This window comes from Manis javanica, chromosome 15 (genome assembly GCF_040802235.1).
Source record: "Manis javanica isolate MJ-LG chromosome 15, MJ_LKY, whole genome shotgun sequence".
Lineage (NCBI taxonomy): Eukaryota > Metazoa > Chordata > Mammalia > Pholidota > Manidae > Manis > Manis javanica.
This window is the reverse complement of record NC_133170.1, coordinates 59,467,437-59,490,392: the sequence shown is the minus strand read 5'-3', so window position 1 is coordinate 59,490,392 and position 22,956 is coordinate 59,467,437. Positions and strand designations below refer to the sequence as shown.

General features: G+C 44.7%; 1 protein-coding gene across 2 annotated transcripts in view; it reads right to left on the bottom strand.

Annotated features, from left to right (window-relative positions):
• Positions 1–4,650: 4,650 nt before the first annotated feature.
• Positions 4,651–22,956, bottom strand: part of ITGA9 (integrin subunit alpha 9) — a 355,701-nt gene continuing 337,395 nt past the window's right edge. The window contains exons 28-29 of one of the 2 annotated variants that reach the window (XR_012125479.1): positions 6,054–6,209; positions 4,651–5,614 (exon numbers count right to left, since the gene is read on the bottom strand). The gene's annotated coding sequence lies outside the window, so the exon portion shown is untranslated. The remainder of the gene's footprint in view (positions 5,615–6,053; positions 6,210–22,956) is intronic. The other variant, XR_012125480.1, reaches the window with a different exon arrangement.

The window sequence follows — 22,956 nt, the reverse complement described above, 5'->3', positions numbered from 1 at the left end:
ATTTTTTTTGATCTTGGGTAGGAAAGGCCTAAGAGTGACAAAAACTCCAGAAATTACAGATGATAAGATTGATAAATTTAGCTGCATTTGTTCTTTCAACAAATATTTATTATGTGCTAGATTTTGTTCTAGACACAGGATCTCAGGGTTGTCCAAAGTGAGGGTTCGAGAGCTGGGTTATCATGCTTTCACAAGTCCGTTGTAGCTGAGTGCTGTCCTGTGGGGCCTTTAGCTCTCTTGAACTCTGGGCTCTCTGGGAATGGGAGCAAAGCAGCTCTGGGGCCTGAGAACAGTTGCTAGCCCATCTGAGCACATCAAGCCCCAGAGAGGGAAGTTCAGAAACAGTAAAAGGGATCTAAGGGGATCTGGACAGTGAAAGGGTATCTCGCCGCGACCCTCACCAAGAATGACTCAGGAGACACGGGCCCACGCAATAGACTTTATTATCTGAAGGAGAGAGTGGCTGCCCCAGAGGGGGGTGGGGGGAGAGAGAGAGGGGGGGTGAGCAGCAGAGAGAGCCGCGGGACAGAGAGAGAGAGAGCAGGGGGACAGAGAGAGAGAGAGAGAGAGAGAGACAGACAGACAGACAGACAGACAGACAGACAGACAGGACAGCAGCGTGGTGCCTTTTATTGTGGCAGATCCGCTTGGCCTGTTGCTTTGGGGGAGTGTCGGGATGTTTAGAGATAAGGTGGGATAAGCCCGGCAAACCCAGGCATAATTCTCACCGGCTTATGTGCTTGGGACCATGGGGCAAAAGGAGGATAAATTATATATTCTTACATTCCTCCCTTTTCTGTTTTATAAGTGGTAGAGGATTTGGGAAGGGGTGCAGGTCAGTCTTCAGTAACTGCTTCCTGCTAATTAGGGGCGATGAAGTTCATTTTTGTATTGATGGGGGGCGGTCCTCAGATGAGCCCTTGGTCTGCAGTGGTGATGGCATTTTCCAGGTTCAATAAGGATCATCGTCTTTGGAGAGGGGTTGGTAATCCTGTAATATAAGCTGGTTAAAGGTTTGGTTAGAAATTTTTTGCATTGGGCTGATTGCTATGTTTACATAGGGTGGCTGAATTAATAGCATTTTGGGGGAAATATGTGTAGGCAGAAAAGCGACCTGTAGGGCAAAGGGAATCCTTGATGGTGCAATCTTTTGGACAGTCTAGGAGAAGAAAGGGCTGGTGTTAGGAAGATAGGTCTGATGAGAGAATAAGTGTTGAGACCACGGTTAATAATCCTGAAGCATGACGCATGGTGGTTGTGAGGGAGGTCTTGGGACTCTGTGCTGGCAGAAACTTCTTCAGTGATGAGTGGAAGCGGAGATGAGCAGCGCGAAATGTGGATAGTAAGAGGTCGTCCCATCAGGGTGGAGGAGTAGGAACCTGTGGGAGATTTGGTGGGAGGGGAATAAGCTTGAGACAAACGGCTCAAGGTGAGAGTTGTGTATCCAATGGAGAAGAGTCTGGAGTTTAACTGCAGTTGGTGTGGAAAGGATTACTGTGTATGGTCTTGGAATGGGCATGGTTTGGAGAAGTTTTTTTCTGTCTATGGTAATGGCCTTGTAGCTCCGGGAGAGCTGAACTCCCAGGTATGTGACCTGAGCGGCAGACAGCTGAACTTTGCAGAGTGAAACCTGATAGCTGTGTTCTGAGAGAAAGTTTAAAAGGAGAATAGCATCCTGTTGAGAGGTTTGTAGGGAGGGACTGCACAGGAGGAGATCATCTACATATTGAAGAAGGGTGGAGCTCGAGAGAGAGTAAGGGATTTGAGGTCTTGTGTTAGAGCCTGTCCGAAAAGGTGGGGACTATCTTTAAAGCCGTGGGGAAGGACTTGTTAAATGTTCTCTGAATATTAAAAATTAACTTAACATAAGGAATTTCCTGCCTTGATTTTTCTCTGGGATACTGGCGTCTTGGTCTGGGAGCATATCAAAAGGCTGCCTGCTCAGCTCCCAAGGTGGGCTGAGGTATTGTCTATTTGCTAAATAATCTTGCCTTTTACTATGCCGTGTACAGCTGGGTCTGCATGCTAAGTTAGTTGTTCAGTTTGCAAAATTACCTCCTCAGATCTGAAAGAGCAAAGACAGCACATAGGCCTGGGCCTTTTAGTATGCTAAAGTGAATCTTATACACGATTGCAAATGATTAGCATAATAAAACATGTGCTACTTTTCTTTATCTGGGGAACATTAACTGATCTCTCTGAAGAATGATTCTAGAGCTTAATGTTTAACATAGTTTTAGTGGGGGGGGGTTCCTAGCATGTAGTTTTACATTGCTCTGACTGCAAATATCCTGCCATGCTTTCTCCAGAGGCTCTCACCTTATTCTTTCTAAGCCTATGGTTCCTGTCTCATTCTCCCCTCTACAGATAGAGACTCTAGCTGCTGCTAGGGAAAAGGGGCGACGACTGCTCTGGCTGCTTCATGCTGAGAGGGGGCGCAGTAAGGGGTGCAGCTAGGTCTCCATCATTGGTCAGTTGAGAGGGCCTCGGAAGGTTGGCGCTTCTATTCTGGGTTTCATTTCTATTACTATTTGCAGTTTTGTGGCTTTTAGGCAAGATAGAACAAATTGTTATTAGGTTAAGTAGCAACATCTGGAGTTGGATTTTCCATTCTGGAAGGACAAACTTGACGAGATTAAGAATGCATGGCTGAATATGAGAACCAGAAATATGAAAAGTCTAATTGAGAATCATAGCCAGGTATCATGGGGAAACTAGAATTCTGGATCGAGTTTACATCTCAATGACTAGTATTAGGATTTAGTATAGATAAGACTGCATTATTGAAACAATACTTTTCTCTAAAATCACCCTCATTTTTATTAGAAGTGTCCAGATTAAGAAAATAATTAACAGTTGGCTTGATTATTTGCATAAGTGCAGCAAGAAGAGTAATTGATTACATAGGATCTTATAATGTGCTTTGCTGGAACTTTTATAAGGAATTTCAGATTGAACTTTTAAGGGCTTCTTGAGGCCAGAAAACTAAGCCAGACTTGCCATCAGGTTGTGCCTGCAGTACCTGTAGATTTGGGTGAATTCCTCTCTTGAGATTCCCAAGACAGTACTGAAGTTCCTGCACTTGCCAGGAAGTGACCTTCCTTACTCACCTGGTAAGGCTGCTGGGAACTCTGTAAACAAGGTACCAGGCCAGTTCTTCCAAGGGGCTTTGTTGGCTCTGTAAAGTCAACCTTAGTTCCTCAAAGCTGTTCATATCTGAGCTTACACACGTGTCTCTCAGGTATGACGTTCCAATCAAAGCCTTGGTAATATAACCATTGTTTTTAATTGGTCTTCTTACATGGAAAGCAGATTCTTATTGAACTTATGCAAATAAACATACTGCCATGAAATATAAAAATAGTCACTGAGAGTTTTTAAATTCTGGAGGGATCAGGTAGAGAGAAAGATAAAGTTTCAATTCTGCTTATAAAGGCAGTCATTTACTAAACTGTTGTCAGTTTAAGAGAAAAAGCTTAAAACACTTTATCAACAACATTTGAAACAAAAAGCCACAAAATTATCTTCCTTAGTTTACTTAATCCTATGTAACTAATACCTGTTCTGCTGAAATCTAGTTTTTTACTGGTTTAGGAGTAATAAAACAGTGAGTATAGATGACAAAAGACTTACAAATGACCATGGTTAAAGATCTGATGAGAGCTTACTGTAAGACAGTTGTCATAAGGAAATTTGGATATTTCTATAACACAAAACATTCAGTAACAAAATTTAGCATCATTCCCTGTGACAGTGCCTTCTAGGTAATTAAGCAGGTAAATAAGCCAAATTAGCCAAATATTTTCCTCAATGAGAAAAAATTCTTCTGACATGTTCCAGGGGCCCTCTGGAAAATATCAGAGTGAACTAGAGGTAAAAAGCACTTTTTTAAAAATAATACATTCACAAATGTAAATAGGAAAATATGAAAGTTATACATTAAGTTATGAAAAAAAAATTTTTTTTTGAGAGGGCATCTCTCATATTTATTGATCAAATGGTTAACAGTTAACAACAATAAAATTCTGTACAGGGGACTCAATGCACAATCATTAATCCACCCCAAGCCTAATTCTCATCTGTCTCGGATCTTCTGAAGCACAACGAACAAGTTCTTACATGGTGTACAAATTCTTACATAGTGAATAAGTTCTTACATGGTGAACAGTACAAGGGCAGTCACAGAAACTGTCGGTTTTGATCAGGTCAAACATGAATATTAACAATCAGGTCAAATATGATATATTCGTTTGATTTTTATACTTGATTTATATGTGAATCCCACATTTCTCCCTTATTATTATTATTATTATTATTATTATTTTTAATAAAACGCTGAAGTGGTAGATAGATGCAAGATAAGGGTAGAAAACATAGTTTAGTGCTGTAAGAAAGCAAATGTAGATGATCAGGTGTGTGCCTATAGGCTAAGTATTAATCCAAGCTAGACAAGGGCAACAAAACATCCACGGATGCAGAAGATTTCTCTCAAAATAGGGGGGTTGAGGTTTTAAGCCTCCTCTCTTTTGGTCCCTAATTTCTCTCCTGATGGCCCCCCTGCGACTGTGCCTGTCTTAGGTTGTTCCTCCCTTGAGGAATCTTACCTGTCTCTGGCTAACTAGTCATCTTCCGGGGCCATACAGGGAAATGTAAAGTTGGTAAGTGAGAGAGAAGCAATATTCTTTGAAAAGGTTAGCTTTTTACTTCTTTCCAGATTTATGCCCTGTGGCTTCTATGCCCAGCATTTGTCTTGAGGTATCTTTACCACTTGGAAGAATTACGATACTTGGTAATTTTCGATATGAGGCATGAATTCTACTAAAGGGTTGTAATTAGGAAGGAATAAGAAAAGTTATAGAAGTAGCAGACAGAAGAAAACATGGGAAGATTGATTATTTCTTTGACATATCTTCTTGTAGAGTAACTTAAGCATGTATAGGTTTTAAACTACTAATTAAATTGCACACACACATTAACATAATAGGAATACAGTTACATAACCAAAGCAGACATACAATTACCAGCCATCTCCAGTGAAACCAAGAAAACCAGTTAGGCACCCTAAGCATTTGTGAAAACTTATCTATGATATGATGGATATTGTCTAACTGAATTTGAATAGTTTGAGAAAAATCAGACAATTTAAAACAACACATTCCTGGGAACTGTTCACATCCCACATGTTCTTTTAACAGTAGATAGTCTGTAGTCTCAAGATTTTGGAGCGCTGCAACTTGCACTTCTCCTAATTCTTGGTTGAGTTCCAAAAGTATAGATCTAGTCAAATTTGTTATTTTACTGTATGCACAGGACAGCTTAGATATCTCCTTCTTCATTCCAATGGCAAGTCCAGGAACCAGTGGGATGAATGCAGCTACAACTGCAACAGCACCAGGATCTTTGTTGACGTTTTTTGATGATCATCTTTACTGGAATGACTCTTCCAGAGGATGTTGATGTTGGAAGTTCTTCATATTGTATCTTAGTTCGTTTTCTGGGTAGCCAAATTAGGCTTTGATCCTCTGTATAAACACAAACAGACCCTTTGCCCACACTTTGATATGCCCTTTATACCATTGTGAAGAACTTAATGGAGGTCACCACACAGGAACTGCTTTTTTTTTTTTAAGAGAAAGGAATATTATCAGAAAAATGTACTTCCATAGCTGATCATCTGACACCCTTTAAATGATCAAAATTAAGGATATGTAAAGCATGCGTTAATCGTTGATTTGCAGTTAGTTTTATCCTATCAGGGAGTAATCCCCCTTTCTTTTTTTTTTGTTGTCATTAATCTACAATTACATGAAGAATATTATGTTTACTAGGCTCTCCCCTATACCAGGTCCCCCCTCTAAACCCCTTTACAGTCACTGTCCATCAGCATAGCAAAATGTTGTAGAGTCACTACTTGTCTTCTCTGTGTTGTACAGCCCTCCCCTTTCTCCCACCGCCCACTTTATGCATGCTAATCTTAATACCCCCCTTCATCTCCCACTCCCCCTTATTCCTCCCTACCCACCCATCCTCCCCAGTCCCTTTCCCTTTGGTACCTGTTAGTCCATTCTTGGGTTCTGTGATTCTGCTGCTGTTTTGTTCCTTCAGTTTTTCCTTTGTTCTTATACTCCACAGATGAGTGAAATCATTTGGTATTTCTTTTTCTCCACTTGGTGTATAAAAAGCACTTTTTTGAATTTGATTTTGGGAAGCTGTTAAAAGTTTTAAGGCACTTGCTTAAATAGTTACTCACATTAGACAAAGCTACACTTCACTTTAAGCATTTTTCTTTGAAAGATTTAACAGATACCATCAACTTAAATGACTTTAGGTAAACTTAGGCAGCTGATAACCATAAGGACATGTCTATTCAGTTCAACTTAAATTAGCATTAATGCTTAATATCTTCTATTAGAATTTTTTGGAAGTTTTAGAATGCCCAATTTTTACAAGTGCTTGTCTTTAAATCAATTTTTATTAATACCATCTGGAGGTAGAAAAATATTTTTCATTTATACACTTAGACACAAACATACAGATTGAGATGTAATGATACAGTGAGAGGACAGACAGAGCTCCTGGCATGAGCCAGGAGGGGACAAGAGAGCCCATGGTGGTGCATTGTCTAGGAGTTTTATAGGCAGTTGAGGATATTTGGGAACATGAAAAAAGCTTAGGGGTGTGGACTTAAAGGCAAGTAGTAGGTGTTTGGGATTGCAGGGGAGACAGAGAGAGCTTGGTTTGGAGGTAGGAGAAAGCCTGGATATATGGGATCTCTTTCCATTTGCCCGTACGCTCACAGAAGTTGTATAAGTCACAGAGAATTTTAGGATATAAAGACCCATTTGGAGGCCATTTAGACTGATTGTCTAAGGGATATTGTGGCCAGATCTCATTATAGTAGCGAAAAGGTTTGAGGTCTGGAGTGTGGTGGAAGGGCTTTAGATTATTGAGTAAGCACCCTAATGGAAGGGCCAGATCCCATGGTGAGAACAAGACCATTCAGAAGTTGCTGAGGCATCCCTGAGCAATTGAGAAGGTCGTGGAGAAGACCAGGCACAGTTAGGGGGTCGTCACCACCTCTAACTGTGGGGTCGAGGCGAAAACGCCGGGGTGGCTCGGTACCTGGTACCAGGAGTTTTCGAGTTGAGTAGATATGTAGATAAAGGGAGACCAGGCCTCAGTGGATGAGGATTCTCACCATGGGGAGGCAGAGAAGGGTTGACTATGGGGATCAACTGTGACTCTGAAAGTCGTGGTTGGGGGTGCTCCTGTCCCAGAGGAGCCCTTGAGGGTGCCGGACACTCAACGGTCACTTCCCAGGTTCCAAAGGGACATTTAAGGCAACCATGAAGGGAAGACTCACCAAATCGAAGGCCAGTGTTGGGCAAGAAGATGAGCGACTGGGGAAGTGGACAGGAGCCCGTGGAGGAGGATCGGGCAGTGAGGGTTCCCACAGCAGCTCAGGTTCCCGGAGGAAGAGCAAAGTCAATGGGAGAGCCTCATCTGAAGTCACGGCACCAATAAAAGGGTATCTCGCCGTGACCCTCCTTACCAAGAATGACTCAGGAGACACGGGCCCACGCAAGAGACTTTATCTGAAGGAGAGAGTGGCTGCCCCAGAGGGGGGTGGGGGGAGAGAGACGGGGGTGAGCAGCAGAGTGAGCAGTGGGACAGAGAGAGCAGAGAGAGATAGAGGGAGAGAGCAGGGAGAGCAGGGGGACAGAGAGACAGAGACAGAGAGAGAGGGCCGCAGAGAGACAGAGAGAGAGAGAGAGAGAGGACAGCAGCGTGGTGCCTTTTATTGTGGCAGATCCACTTGGCTTGTTGCTTTGGCTGAGTCATGCTTCCCAAACTCCTGTCATACAGTGTCCTTGTACCACCTGCACTATGTAGTGTTTTTCTTTAAATTAACTTAATTTGTATTTAAATAGAATCCCTTAAACAGAAAATTAGTGGATAAGAATTTTTTTTTAATGCAAATAGAAAATGTAGGAAGGACCATGACTCTAAAAAGGAAGAGCTATGCAGAGTGAGGGACAGAGACTAGGGAAGAAGGGGAGGGGGCTTGGGGCTAGGGCTAGCAAGCCCGAGGGGCCAAGGACAGGCAGGTGGGAAGATGGGGGGTATTGGCCAGGGCATTCCGGCTTGGAGTCTCTGTAGAGCCTTGGGATAGAGCTCTACGAGGCAGTGGGAATGCCACATTCAGATATGTGCTTAGAAAGCTCCTAGTGACTAACAGATTGGGTCAGGGGCACTGTAAGACGTAGGGAAATGCACAGAATGTGTTGCAACAATCCAGAAAGGAGATGCTGTGAGGCTCTCTGGGGGTGCCATTCCCAGCCTGCCCCTGCCCTACTGTCCTCTGAATCTCTGTGCACCAGACTCTGTTCATGGTCTGCTTTTTCTCTGTGGGTAACTCAATCTGGGATTCTTTGTGTCTGTTACTGAGTTTCTGTTTCAGGATGGTGCTGTTCTGCATCTCTGTCCAATTCTAGCTACACATGTGCCTTTAGCTCAGTTTTCCTACCTCGTCTCAGGAGCTGGGCCTGAGGGCTGCAAGTCTTTTCCTGGGAAAGGAGTGGCAGTAGGATCTGGGCAGAGATTCCTGGTGGTCAGTTAAGTGGATACTAACCTATTCCTGCCACAAGACCTTCGGGGTCATCTTGGGACCTTCGGATGAGGTCCCTCAGGCAGCAGTCTCTCCTATTGTGAACCAAGCCCAGAGTCTGAAATCAGCACCAGAAAGGCCTGCCCATAGAGGTCCTTTTATTTCCTTCAGTATGTACTGGGAACTTTCAGTGTGCCAGGCTTGGGCTAAATGCAGAAGACCTAGGGCCCTCAAGGGGCTCAGCCTAATGGAGATGGCAGAGGAATAATAAGAGGCTGGCACAGGGAAATGATTTATTCTGGCAGTCCAGGGAATCCCCAAAGAGTAGATGACGCTAACAAAGTCAACTTCAGATTTCCCACATGAGGACTTTCCATCCAGTGTTCACAGAGAAGGCTGCATCTGAGAAGCAGTGGGACATAACAATAGAAGAGATTGGGGTCTTGAGGGCTATGCTGAGTGTGGTCTTTAGCCTGGAGACATTGATAACTTTCTGAGCAAGGAACAGGCAACATTTAAGAAACAAGTTCAGATCTGTAGGTTGAAGCGAACAACAAACCGCTTAAGCAATAGTGGGGACAATCCTGGCTCATGGGACAAACTATGGTCACATGCCTGGGCTGAAGTGGCCTAAGGGCAGGAGCCCTGAGGTCCAAGTTGTCCTCCCCATGACCTGGAAATCAAGTTGCTAGGGGAGCAGAGGGCTTCCCAGTGCCTCAAGATGTGCTGTCTTATCTAACTCCACTCAGGTTGCCCCAGGACCTCATTCCTACTGGCTCCTAACAACTGACCATTTTCCTCTCAACACCCACTCTCCAACAGATTCAGATCCCTCCCTTACAAGACCCCCTCCCTCCCTCACACATGGATTCCTTCAACCAAATGCCTATGTCCACTGACACCAGGGACTTCCTAGCCACCTTTTCCCTCTGCCCTCAGCTCCAGGGGTGTTTTCTATCCGACCAAGCATGAGACCTGTGCAGAGTATCCTTCCCAGCTACAGATGCTTCACTCCCAAGAATAAGACCTCCTATTAGGCCAGTGGTCCAGCAGATGTAGCGTACTCTCTAGTGACCCCCATATTGTGAGGTCCTCTTCATGTGCTACCTGAATATGGAAGGTGGCCTTTCTCCCTGCCAGCCCCCAGGAGTAGCCAGAGTAGGCTTGCCGTGTCCCCTACTTCACCCAGTTATGATTTGCACTCCTGTTCCACTTTCCCCGGGGTTTTAACAGAAAAGCCCTCAGGAATATGCGGACCTGTGAGCTTGTCTGGAGGGGTGGAGAACAGAGGAACTGGTGTGATGTGCACCACTTGGCAGCCAGTCTTGGAGGAGCAGAGGAAGTGACTGAGTGGATGCTGGCCACTGGTGATGGAGAAAAGGGCAGCCAGCCAGGGGGCCTGAGCACTGAGTAAAAAGGACAGCAGGTGTGAAGTTGGCAGGAAGTGTATGGGGAATTTAAGAGCAACACACATGCTGGTCTGAGACAGATCTAGGGACTTGGGGCTGAGAGGCCACATCTTCAGGGTATCCAGGAATTCAAGAACCCTTCCTAAAGGAGAACACCTCAGCCACTTACCCTCCTTTTACCTCCAAAGTCCCAGGCCTTCGCTGCCCAGAGAATTTCGGTAGAATAAGGAGACACAGCCCTGTGCTCAGATCCTCCTTGGGAGCCCTGGGTTAGGGGAGAACACGGCCTGCTATGAAACCCTGTCCCAAAGGAGTAGCCGCTGGAGCAGAGTGGCAGGGCAGCTCTGTGTGCCCCAGCCCACTGGCAGGAGCAGCTTTGGCTCCAGAAGGGGCAGAGAGAGTCATAGAGTCCCAAGCTCATTTGGTGACTCTGGAGCCAATGAGTGTCTTGAGGTGGGACCCCACATTTGCAGCACCCACATGGACTGCATCTCCACCGCCTCCTGTGTGCTGGGAAGCCAGGTATCACTGGCCGCCTGTTGGAGGTTGCTCCTGCCTGGCTGCTGGCCTCTTGCCTCTCCCTGGCTCCCCAGGCCTGGGCCTGCAGAGGCTGTGTGGGAGGTGAGGGGACAGACAAGATGTGCTCACCACCTGTGGCATGAGATATTTCAAGCAGGTCACAGTCATATCCTGGCACACATGGGTATAAGCTCACCTACACAGGCTCATATACATGCCAGAACTCGGGGCACATGTGATGGGGTTCTCTGCCTAGGCTGGTTTCTCCTGCCTTGGCACCACTTGTTTCTCCCTTTCTCTTGCCCTCTGGCCCCCCAACGTCCCAGCCCTGCTGCACACTACCTTACCCCTTCAGTTCTCCTTGAATCCTGCCTCCCACCCTCCTTTATGGATGCTTCCTCACATACACAATCACAAGTGAGAGCCAGGGAATGTCTGCTGGCAATTTCTATTTTTCACACACACTTCCCCCACACCTGGGAGGAGAGAGGGCTGAGCTATCTTCTTTGAAACTAGGGGTGGGGAGAATACAGTGAGGAAAAAAAATGATCTCAACAAGTCTGCATACCCCTGATCCCACTCTCCCTCCCTCCCCGTCCCCTGGTTCCCCCAGCACACACAGGTGCGCAGGCCACCCTTTGTTGCATGCATAGTTAAAGCTGACTCTCAGGTGGGGCTGTCAGCCCCAGTGCTGGCATGGCCGTGGGCGGCACCGCCTGGCTTCACACCTGAGAGCTGGGCTGGCACTGGTGTGCAGGAGGTGCGTGGGGCCCTGGTCCGAGGAGGCCCCGTCTCCCCTGAGGGGGGCCCACAGACAAGCACTCTGCTCTTGGCCTTGCCTTTCCAGGCAGAAACATGCAGGGGATGGTCTGTCACCCAGATGAAGGTTCTGGAGTGAGAGTAAACCAGGAGGGGGTACCTGTTGTGGCCTGAGCTTGCGGATGGCACTGAGCAAGTAGAATTTCTGGATATTTTGGAACTATTAAAAAAATTACTTTTAAAATATTAAAAGCAAAACATTTTTGAGAAATGAAGATACTAGCCACATGGTTTTGGCCAGACCTAGAAAGTTCACAAAGCTCCCTAGCATTTACTGTCTCTCTGAGGTCTTGATGGCTCTTGGCAGGAGACATGAAGGAGGTGCGAGTCACTCATCTTGCTTGCTTGCTGTACACCCAGCTCTGCCTGGGGGCCACGTGTCCCCAAGGATGAGAAGCTCCCTTGGCTGCAAGGAATGGAGACTCCTGGGGAAGGTAAGCATGAGGGTTCCACAGCAAGGGTCTCTGCCCCATCTAAGGCCTTGAAGGAACCCAGCTCAGACCCTGGAGGAACCCACCACTTGGCAGGCCTCTGGAATGACCTGGGAAACTGGGTGTTTCAGCTCCAGACCACTCTCCTCTTACTGCAGGGTAAGTTGTTTGTTGAGTCTGACCCAGCTACATCTTCCATCAGTGCTTCTCCCGGGGTTTAATCACATGCCCTCCTGCAAGCACCTCACTAATTTTTATAAGTCCTAGTTTAAATTCTGGGGAAAGAAAGAATCTGTTTGGCTCAGCTCATTACCATGGCTCAAGTTGCTATGGTTATTATAAAATATCACTCTAGAACTTACTTAAAAAACCAACAAAAATATTTACATGTATATAATCTGCAATTTGGGCAGGACTGGGTAGGGATAACTCATCTCTACATGGTATCGCCCACCTGGGCTGCTTGCAGGCTGGGGGCTACTAATCGAAGGCTCACCCACGTCACAACTGATGTCAGCTATATACCGAGACTGTGGGCTGTTGGCTGGAGAGCTTACAAAGCATTGTATTAACCACACCTTTAATTTGTGAGACTCTGAGGATTTGACATCTTGGGGCCTTGCTGACTCTGGAGGGACTGACCTCCCAAGACTAGCTCATTCCTACAAATATAAACAGCTGGCCAGGAGCATGCCTTTCTCATGCAAACCGAGCAGTTCAGAGCCCCCTCCATCCCTGTGCAGCCTACTCCTGTAGGAGTTCCTACATTCCAGGAGGCTATTCCCTTTCCCTAATCACCTCAGGGCCGGGTCCCAGACAACTAGGGCCAGTCCCTACATCCAGAGCCAGTGAAATTATTTAAAGTAGTCAATCAGAAATCTGCTTACCTCGCCTCGCCCATTCCTTTCTGGGGAAGCCACAATTAGTCCCTTGTCACAGTTTGCCTTTCTCCCTGGTCTGCCTTCTAAACAATCTGGTGCTTCTCCATCTGGCCTTGTGGCATGGTGTGCCCCCCTCCCTTGAAACTGCGAGAGTAACAAACCATATTTCTATGGCAGTCATCTCCTGATCTGGGCCTCGTTGTACCTGAGAATCACAAAACCTGTGATTTGAACCATTGGTCTCTTCAGTGGCCTGGCTTCCTTGCATGGGGGTGGCTGTGTCCTCAGACAGCTTGAGGGGAGTATACTGCTCTTTACAACCTGTCTTGGCAATGCTCATTGTCCCCTCTGCTGTGTTCTCACCCAGGCCATCACAAGTCCCACCTAGTTTCAGGGGGAGGAAAAATAGATGCCACATCCTGATGGGGCCTGGCAAGGTGACAGAAGAGCATGCAAATGGGAATGGCATGGTGGCCAGTTTGGGAGGGGGCAACCTGCCAAATCACCCTCCCTGGCAGAGCGCTTCCTGCCAGAGCACCTCCTGGTTGCTGGCCAGGCAGCAGTTAGGCTATGCGTGAGTCACGTGTCCAGTCCGTCCCAGGGTTGCCCTTAGACCTGAATAAGAGGGGCCCCCTGGCCTGGGCTTGGCACTTCAGAGTGCCCAGCTCTCCCCTTATCCATGGGAGGAGGATTTGTAGCATGGGACTCCCTGCAGTCAGTGTGTACTTGCCCTGTTTTAGAACATGTTTAGGGCACCCAGGACCCTAAGATTTCTCCCCAAGCAGCTCTGAACTCACTACTCAGCTCAGTGTGCATTCCTCACAGGATCTGTCTCAAGACAGCCGCCTCATTGCTAAGAAGCAGTCACAGGTGGCCGTTTGCAGGGTCAGGACAGGAGGCTGTGGGGAGGGCAAGCACACACTGGGATGTGCATCCACATCTGGTCAGGGGGCCTCATGTGCCAGGGGGAGGAGGGAGGCAGGCTGTGACAGGAGCCCGGATTCAGTCATGCTCCAGTGCACAATGCAAGGAATCCGGTCACTTCAGATGTTACCTGGGCCTCCAGCCTCAGGTTTCTGTCCAGCTGCATGGTTTGGATTGGATGGCATGAAGAAAAACCTGACTCCTGCAGAATCTGGGCCTCCATTTGTCCTCTTGCCTCACAGAGGTCAGAGGTGGGCCTGCTCTCATCCACCTGGCAGTGGAGGGGAGGCAGTGTGGAAAACAGGCCACCCTCCAGCCCTGCTGCTGGGGGCAGAGCCTAAGCATCTGGAATGTGGTGCATGATCACAGGGCTTTGTCTTCCCCAGTTCTCACAGCCTGTGAGGCAGGAATTAGTAATGATGTTGACAGATGACACAGGATCAGAAAGGTTTAGAGGTGAGCTCAGCCACCCACCTTGAGTACAATATGGAGATGCCAGCAGATGCCCTTCTCTGGGGCTCCTTTCAGTCAGGAAGCAGCTGCTTGAGACTATAGGCCGTGTCACTGGTTGGGAGAGTTTCCGGACCTTGACTCTGAGTCCTGCCACTGTTACACGCTGTGCCTAAAGTAGGATGGCTCAGAAGATGATGATTACACACAATTTATTTGAAGAAGAGAAGGCACTGACAGAAATCTAGGAAAGTGTTCTGGGGTTTACATCCTAATTAACAAAACCTCCTCAGTCTGAGTGGAGACATGCTTATTGGCAATAAGTAGCACATGATCAGGTTGAAATGGGCACTTGCTCTGTTTTCTGGATAATGAAGCTTGAGATTCAGAATCTACTAAGTTGGTGCTCACTAGGCCTCTGTGTCCTCATGAAGCTAAACTCACAACTCCAGACTGCATATCTGTTGGACTGTCCCAAGGGAGATATGAGGGGATGGAGAGAAATGTCAAGAGAGTGAGACATAGCCCCAAAGATATGTCATATTTATCATGCCCTCTCCTTTGCATACGCTGTTCACTCTGCCAAGAATGTTGTTCCCTGCTCTTCACTTTGCATAACCTTCCCCACCTGCCAAGACCCAGACGGTCAGGGAGCCTCCTCCTTTGAGTTGAGGACTCCTGGACTGTGCTCCCTTGGCCTTTGGGCTGATCAATCAGGAAAGAGCAGCTGCCTGAATGTCACTTGGATGAGTGTGCAAACTGATTTAATATGTCATGGCTCTGGCAGATTGGGCTGTGCTCTCAAGATGAGAGCACCCCAGGTGCATGGGGCCCCTGAGGGGGACCATACTGCTTTCCTGGTCTGCTTTCTACCCCACAAAGCTCCATATGCCAGGAAAAACATTTCCCTTTCCAATATTGAAACACATTTTCTCCCTTCATTACTGCATTCAACTTGAACGTTTCCTTTCCCCCTTTGTTTATACAGAAATATTTTCTTCAACAGTGGGGCTCTGAAAGATTATTAAATACCCCTCAAGTGATGTGTGTGGCTGAGACCAGAAACCAGGAAGCAAGATTGCTTGCACCTCTCCAAAGGCAGGTCACATAATGCAGCGCTTCCGCGACAGAGGGTCAGACCACAGCTGCGTTTTTCATCTGTGAGGACTGTGGCCGTGCTCAGGTTTAAACTGCTTTACTGCTGAATTGATTATTTATTTGAACAGTGTCTCTGCACCTTCCTTGTTGGTAAGCTGGTTTAAGAGTTCCAGGTGCAACAAAGTACCCACTAGTGCTGGTGTGGTTGTTACCGGCAAGACCTCACAAAACATCAGCTTGAGAAAATAGCTCAAGCCAGATACTGCAGGCTGGCACCCGGGGTGAGCGCTGGCTCACAGGCCCATGCTGGCCACAGACCTGGCTCTCTGTTGTTCTTATGTTGTTCTCTGCTTCTGCTTGTACAGTGTGGCTTGCACAATGGATTTAAAAAACAATCATAGATTTCAGAAACATTGCAGGGATAAAGAATGCCCATGCCCTTCCATAAAATTCCCTAAATGTCCACTTTTTATCTCCCTATATTATTATCATTGGAACCAGTTGAGAATTGCAGACTCACTCCTAAATGCTTCAGTGAAGACTTCCTACCAAACAAGAATCCTCTCATGCATAACCACATACGACAATCAGATCAGGAAGTTCACACTGATACGGTATTATCTGATCTATGGACCTTAGTCACATTTCACCAGCTGACCCATTTTGCCCTTTTGCCTTTATTTTTTCTGGTCCAGGATCCAGTCTAGGATCATGATGTCATGCCACTTTTGTTTCCCTTAGTCTGCGTCAGTTCCTTGATCTTTCATTGTCTTTTGCGATCTTGCCAGTTTTGAAGAGTGTAGGGCAGTTATTTTGTAGAATGCCCCTCAACAGAGGTTGGCCCGTCGTATCCTCATGATTAGATCCACGCATGCCTTCTTGGCAGAAATGCTCCAGAAGTGCTGTTGTACCCTTACCAGTGCATCATGCAAAGAGGCATGCATGTTGCTTTGTGATATGATTGGTCACATTAACTTTGCTCCCTTGGTTAAGATAGTATCTCTAAGGTTTGTCCACTGTCAGTTTTTTCCCTTTGTATTTTCCCCTAGTTAAAAAGCATTTTGTAGGGCAGCACTTTCAGGCAGTGTAAATAGCCTTATTCTCATCAAACGTTTATCCTCTAGTTTTAGCATGTGTTGATGGTACTTGCCTGAATTGGTTACTGCTGTCCAATTTTCTCGGTTGGGTTGGTGGGAGCCTGCTCAAGTTCGTTTCTGTGTGTGTCTGGCATCTCCCCAGTATTTTTTTAGTTCTTCCTTGCTTCATGGCACCACAAGATGTTCCAGGCTCACTTTACCCTTTCACTGGACTCATCCCAGAGTCAGTCATTTGTCTAAGGAGCCTTGATTCTTTTTAGTGGAGAATCATATTTACACACCAAGATCTGGGTGCTAGAAGTGCTCACTGCTATGGGGTGATTCTGAGTTTCCTCAGTCGACACAGTTGTATAAATTTATCCATCCATCTGTCCACATCCATATCCATTTCTCTCTATGATTTCTGTCTACATTAATCAATCTCATCTCTTTAGAGTCATCTATCTATATTGAATCTATCAGTGCCAGGAGTTCATAGAGATACATCCAATGCCTATCTAACACCCCACAATTTATTATAGCCTCCCTCTTCCCATATTTGTAACTCCTTTCTCTGAAGTCAGAAATTTGACTCCCGTTATCCATAATATATGTGTATACTCAGAAAGTACCTTCAGAATTGCTAGCCCATTCCACTGCAAAAAGCCAACCCATTCAGTGGGGTTCAATATTTGTTTACAGGTCTCCTTGTCTTTTTAAAAATTAAAGTATAGTTGATACACAATCTTGTCTTGATTTCAAGTATATAACAGTGATTTGACAGCTACCCATATTATTAAATCGTCACCCACACTAGTGCAGTTACTATCTGTCAACATACAAAGATGTTACAGAAGCATTGGTTATATTCTCCATGCTGTGCTCCTATCTCCATGCAGGTCTCCTTATTTTTTGTCAAAATACTCTATTCAAATGTTACTTGGGTTAGTTCCTCCACCCCCAAGATAGGGTCATTTTTTCTGTCTGTGTTCTATTCTACATTGTTTCCCTCCATTCTTGAATTTTTTTAGGCAAATGAAACATAAATATGGTCCCCAAAGTCAGAGTTATGCAGAAGGGTATATATACCCAGAGAAGTGTCACTGCCCCACCCTTTGCATCTCACCCGTAACCCTGCATCCTCTCTATCCACCTTCTACCCTAGCACTGACTTTAGCAAGCACTCTCCTTAGTTTTTGGTTTATCCTTTCTGTGTGCTGTTTTCTTGTTCTGTACAAATAGCAGACACATGTGCATATTACTATTTCTCATTTCCTCCATAAAAGGTATCAAACACTAGGTACTCATTTTTATTTCTTTTTCACTTAGTAATATAGCCGGAAAATCCCTCCATTTCAGTTCAGAGAGATTTTCCTCATTTTTTTTTTTTTGACATTGCATAGGAGTATCTTAAGGTAAACACGTTTAGTTTTGTTAGGAGTTGCTAGTCTCCTCCCAGAAAGGTTTTATCAATTTGTATTTCCACCAGAATGTATGGGAGGGCTTCTCCGCACAGCCACCACAATAGAATGTGTTATCATATTTAAAATTTGTGCCAATCTGCTAGGAGAGAAATGACATCTCAGTATAATTTAAATGTACATTTCTCTTATGTGAATTGAACATATTTTCATATGTCTGTGGCCCATTTTAATATGTATATATATACATATGTATATAATCAGTGAATTGTCTATTCATGTCTTTTGCCCATTTTCCTATTTTTTAAATCTCACTTCCCCCATGTTTTAGAGTTCTTTCCATATGGAGGATATTGGCCCTTTATCTGCATAGATTGCAAATATTTTCTCTCATTTTGTCATTTGACTTTGCTTATTATGGTGTTTTTTTTTTGCCAAGAGGAAATGTTTTATATGGTCAAATTTACCAATCTGTTCTCTGTTGCCACTGGACTGTGAGTCACAGTTAAAAAGTGTTTCCTCACACCCAGAGTATGCAGGAACCAATCCATGTCTTCTTGTGTAGTTTCATCTTTTACAGTTAGATCTCTGATCCACTTGGAGTGGATTCTCTGGTAGAGTGTGAGATGAGGATCTAGCTTCTAGTCCTGTGGCTACCCTGTTGTCCCAGCACCACTAAAAAGTCAGTATTTGCCCCAGTGACTCAAGGTGTCACCTTTATTATTTATTAATCTTCCACACATACTTAGGTTGATTTCTGAGCTTTTTATTCTGTCCTGCTGGACTGTCTGTCTGTCCATGAACCAACAGCACACTGTTTTCATTACACAGGCTTCAGAGGATGTTTTAAGGTTTAGGAGGACCAGCCCCTGACTCCTACTATTGCTTTTTTTTACTTCAGTATTTTCCTAGATATTTTTGCATGTTTGTTTTTCCATATAAACTTTAGTATCAACTTGTCTAGCCCCATTACAAAATAATTTGTCTTCAAAATGTTCCCAATATTTTGAAATAGTTTATAACATTTAAAATTGGGAGATATCACTTGAAAATATGAATTCCTGGTTTCTCTTGAAATTTGGAAAGGCTTGTCAATGGGGGTCTTTTCTTTCCATATGACCTAATAGTGTAGAGCAGATCGATAGCTGCAGCCTTTACCCAGACCTCATGGTGCCCACCATGTCCTCCAGCCTCTCACCCCTGCCCTTCTTCACACATTTAAGCTCCCTGCATGTCCTCTGAGTTGGTGACTCAGGCTTGAGATGGTCAGGAAAGTTATATTCCATGTCCACCCTTAGTCAACCATTTCTGTGGATCACAGTAAAATGTTTTGAAAGGTACTAGTGTCTGCTTTGTTCATTGCTGTATCTCCAGAGCCTAATAAGAGGGCTCAGGGCCTAGTTGGCACTTGGTAAATATGTGTTCAATGAATAAACATTTGTAGGTAGGAAACAAGAAGTGATCAAAACCTATTCTCTCTTCAGGAAACCATTGAAAACAAATCAAGTAGAACCAGTACATTAGGGTGAGAGTAAGTTGGCACAACCATTACAGAGGGCAGCTTGGCAACGTCCATCAGAAGGCCACTCGGCAACATCTGTCAGAATTACAAAGGTGTACATCAGTTGTCTTCACAGGTCTCCCTCTAAAAATTTGTCCTAAAGTGTATTTGGACATAGGCAAAATTACGATTTTAGGTTACTTATTTTCCAATAATAAAAGATTGGAAAGAAATTACATTTCCTTCAAAAGGGGACTGATTACAAAATTATGCTTTATCATATAGCTGAATAGTGGAACACGGTACAGTAGTACAAATATTAGGATACTTTCTATGACCTGAGAGGGGAAAACCAATGGTGTAGAATAATGTACGTAGCAGGCTACTCGTTATGTATCAAAGGCAAAAAAACAAAGATCTATATCCATTGTTTGTTTGCAAGTACACAAAGAAGTCTGGATGAACTCATATGAAACAAGTAACAGTGGTAAGCAGGGGGTGACAAAGCATGGTGGTGAAACCAGGCAGGTGGGGACAGGCTGGGAGGGAAACTCTCCCTGTCTTTGTCTCTGTCTTTCTTTGCAGGACTCTGAGGAGGAGGTCTTAAACCAAATACTGTGTACATATATAAATGATGTATACATACATACAAATGCACACGCACATATATAAAAACAACTATTAAACTAAAAAAGACAGTAGAGGAAACCGATGCACCCTGGAGACCACAACTATTCAGCCTGGACTCATTATAGGGACAACCCCAGGGTGGAGAGTCTAAATCGCCCTCTGTTATTTCAACCATTCTTGCTAAAAGATGATATATGGTACATGTTATTTCCATTTTGACAGAAAAGACAATGAAATATGTTTCCAGTCCTACTATCCTGTGTTCAGATACTCCCAGAGAGCACTTCACAAATTGACAGTCAATAAACCACTTCATCCAGTGGAGAAGTAGAGTAAGTTCCAAGATGGAATGGTGATAAATATTCCAGCTAGCAATACGGGGAATTCAGCAACAAAAGACTTTATCAAGTAACTGTAGTTCTAGAAGGATAGAAAACAAGATCTTCTGAAATACTAAAATGAGAATTCAGGAAATCCTCAGAGAATAACACAGAGCTTATATATTACACAGGGTTTGGCACATGGCATATGATCAATGTGAAACAAATTTTAAAAAAGAAGGTATCTTAAGCTGCATGCTATTACTCAAATCAGTTAAACAGATGAACCTGTATCTGTCATTGCATTTATTTAAATATTTTAATTGGGGAGCCCAGAGAATGATTAGAATACTATGCTAGATATCTTTTTTTTGGTTTATAGTTAAATTTTTCCTGATATTGCTGCTGTTTCTTTGGAGTTAAAAAAAAATCCCAAGTGGCAAGCTATTCTGTTTGACACCCCTGAAGGTATCTAAAACAACAAATCTTAATATCTTTAGTAGGCTAAATTCTGGTGTTACTTCAGTATGCCACAGCTCAAGGCCATACACTCAAAGCAGAATATTAATGTTCAAAAAACTGTAGCATAAACCACCTGAGAGTAAAGATACTTATGTGCTATGAAAAGTGTTTTCAATTCTCAGGCTCAGCACATCCAGTTAAGCATTCATATTTACTGCATTGAACACCATAGGAAGAATATAAACAGCTTACATTCAAAGTAGGCCTCTGTTGCTTTATAAAAAGTGTTTAAAGTCAATATTCTTCTAGCAGTGTTAATGACATTGTAGGGAAAATCTTGTCAGGAGACACCCATTGATTTAGGGGCATTTCACCCACTGTAACAAGATCACATGTGAATCCCCTTGACAGTGATTCACTTTGGGGGCTAGATGGGGATAGTAGGTTGCAAGGCAGTGCATAGAGAATGGCTCCTGTTCCAGTAAAGATCATGTTCTAGGCATCCATAATCCTCAGTTTCTCTGTAGTTCTGCAACTTGAAACGAATGCCCAATTTAAAAATCGCTTTTAGCGGTGGAGCCAAGATGGTGGTGTGAGTAGAGCAGTGGAAATCTCCTCCCAAAACTACATATATTTATGAAAATATAACAAAGACAACTATTCCTAGAGTAGAGACCAGAGGACACAGGACAACATCCAGACCACATCCACACCTGCGAGAACCCAGCACCTTGCGAAGGGGGTAAGATACAAGCCCCGGCCCGGCGGGACCCGAGCGCCCCTCACCCCAGCTCCCGGTGGGAGGAGAGGAGTTGGAGCAGGGAGGGAGAGGGAGCCCAGGACTGCTAAACACCCAGCCCTAGCCATCCGGACCAGAGTGCAGACACAGTGCATGCATGAGGTCCTGGATACTAGGGAAACAGGACAGCAAGACCTGTGAGTGGGTCCCTGAGGCCAGCGCCTGGGGACAAAGGAAAGCGAGTGGCTTTTTTTTTTTTTTTGCGAGTGCCTTTTGGAAGTCTTAAAGGCACAGGGACCCCAAAACCGGACAGAAGCATCCTAGGACACTCTGGGCACTCTAACTCCCCTGGGCAGCAGGGAGCACAGAGGCCCCTCGTGGAGATAAATAGCCTCCCGGCCGCTCCCCCTCCAACAAGGCTCCACCATATCGGAGCCGCAGCTGGAGGCAAGCCACGCCCACAGCAACAGCAGAGATAAAATCCATAGCAGCTTGACAGGAATCAGAAGCCCCGTCTGTGCCCAGCTGCCCAGCACAAGCCACTAGAGGTCGCTGTTCTCCCAGGAGAGGAAGGCCACAAACCAACAAGAAGGAAAGCTCTCCCAGCTGTCACTCGTACCAGCTCTGCAAACTATTTCTATCAACATGAAAAGGCAAAATTACAGGCAGACAAAGATCACAGAATCAACACTTGAGAAGGAGACAGACCTAACCAGCCTTCCTGAAAAAGAATTCAAAATAAAAATCATAAACATGCTGACGGAGATGCAGAGAAATATACAAGAGCTAAGGGATGAAGTCCAGAGGGAGATTACAGATGCCCAGAAGGAGATTACAGAAGTGAAACAAACTCTGGAAGGATTTATGAGCAGAATAGATAAGATGCAAGAGGCTATTGATGGAATAGAAACCAGAGAACAGGAACGCATAGAAGCTGACGCAGAGAGAGATAAAAGGATCTACAGGAATGAAACAATATTAAGAGAACTGTGTGACCAATCCAAAAGGAACAATATCTGTATTATAGGGATACCAGAAGAAGAAGAGAGAAAAAGGGATAGAAAGTGTCTTTGAAGAAATAAATGCTGAAAACTTCTCCAAACTGGGGGAGGAAGTAATAGAAGAGACCACGAAATACACAGAACTCCCAACAGAAAGGACCCAAGGAGGACAACACCAAGACACATAATAATTAAAATGGCAAAGATCAAGGACAAGGAAAGAGTTTTAAAGGCAGCTAGAGAGAAAAAGGTCACCTATAAAGGAAAACCCATCAGGCTATCATCAGACTTCTCAACAGAAACCTTACAGACCAGAAGAGAATGGCATGATATATTTAATGCAATGAAACAGAAGGGCCTTGAACCAAGGATACTGTATCCAGCACGATTATCATTTAAATATGAAGGAGGGATTAAACAATTCCCAGAGAAGCAAAAGTTGAGGAATTTGTCTCCCACAAACCACCTCTACAGGGTATTTTAGAGGGACTGTTCTAGACGGGAGCACTCCTAAGACTAAACAGATGTCACCAGAGAAAATAAAATCACAGCAAAGAAAGCAGACCAACCAAATACTAACTAAAGGCAAAAAAATAAAACCAACTATCCACTAAAAGCAGTTAAAGGAAACACGAAAGAGCACAGAATAAAACAACCAACATACATA